The following is a 1,333-nucleotide window of genomic DNA, read 5'->3' on the forward strand; positions in this document are numbered from 1 at the left end:
TTCCCAGCTTTTCCCACCTTTTTTCCCCCACTTTTTCCCGCCCCCCCTCTGTAGCCCCTGTAGAGTTGTGTTTTCATCTTGTTTTTCCGACCTTTGGAATTCTTTCGACGTGTAAATAAAGAAAATATTATTCGAGTTGAATTCCCAGGATTTCTGTTGTGATTCGGGGGGGAGGGGGAAGTTGGGAATTCCACAGGTGCCTTTCATTAATTTTGGAGGAAAAGTGGGAGGATCCTGTGCCCCCAGACCAATATTAGGAAAACTGGGAATGCTCTGAGTCCCATTCCTTAATTTTGGGAAAACTGGGAGGATCCTGAACCCCCAGACACAAATTGGGACAGCTCTGTGTCCCATTCCTTAATTTTTGGAAAAACTGGGAAGATCCTGAGCCCCCAGACACAAATTGGGACAGCTCTGTGTCCCATTCCTTAATTTTTGGAAAAACTGGGAGGATCCTGAACCCCCAGACACAAATTGGGACAGCTCTGTGTCCCATTCCTTAATTTTTGGAAAAACTGGGAGGATCCTGAGCCCCCAGACACAAATTGGGACAGTTCTGTGTCCCCTTCCTTAATTTTGGGAAAACTGGGGGCGATCAGAATCCCATTCAAAAATCTCCAACGTCAGCACCACACATCACCTCGGAATGTGCATAACACCATCAACCACCTTAAAAAATAAAACCTGATGGAAACAAGAGGTGCATAAACGCACAGAACCACCTTACAAGGATCGATTTCATAATCGCGGGGCAGCGCTGCCACCTGGGGAGCACGAGAGGTACCGGCCTGAAATCAGTGCTGAGTGCCGGCACCTGCTGACAGCGCGCCAGAACTGCAGCAGAAATAACTACACGGCAGGTCAAGAACAGCCAAAACGCTGCAGCAAAAGAATTACAGCAAAAGAATTACAGCAAAAACTAAAAAAAAAAAAATTATGTAAGAAAGCACACAAATCACAACCGAAACAACACCCAGGACCCTTAAATAAAACCTCAAAAAACCACCACTCAACCCAATGACATCAAAAACCTCAAATGAAAACACCTGAGTAAACCACACCCCAACCTTAACCCAGCCCATCCCATAATGCCCTCTGCAGCCCCCTGACCCCTCCCACAACGGTCTCACAGCACCAGAAAACCCTAATTATCGGTTAGCAGGAGAACATGGCTCACAACTACCTGTCACAACACCCCTGTACAGTTAGTTAGGGCTAAGGGCTAGGATTTAAAGTTGGGATTAGGGGTACGGGTTAGCATTAGGCTTATCCCTCGGGGAGGGGGGCTGTCTCTGGTGGTCCCACAGCATTGCTTCCTCCCCCCCACAACACT

The sequence above is a fragment of the Manacus vitellinus genome, unplaced genomic scaffold (assembly GCF_001715985.3).
Source record: "Manacus vitellinus isolate BGI_N305 unplaced genomic scaffold, ASM171598v3 scaffold_176_pilon, whole genome shotgun sequence".
NCBI lineage: Eukaryota > Metazoa > Chordata > Aves > Passeriformes > Pipridae > Manacus > Manacus vitellinus.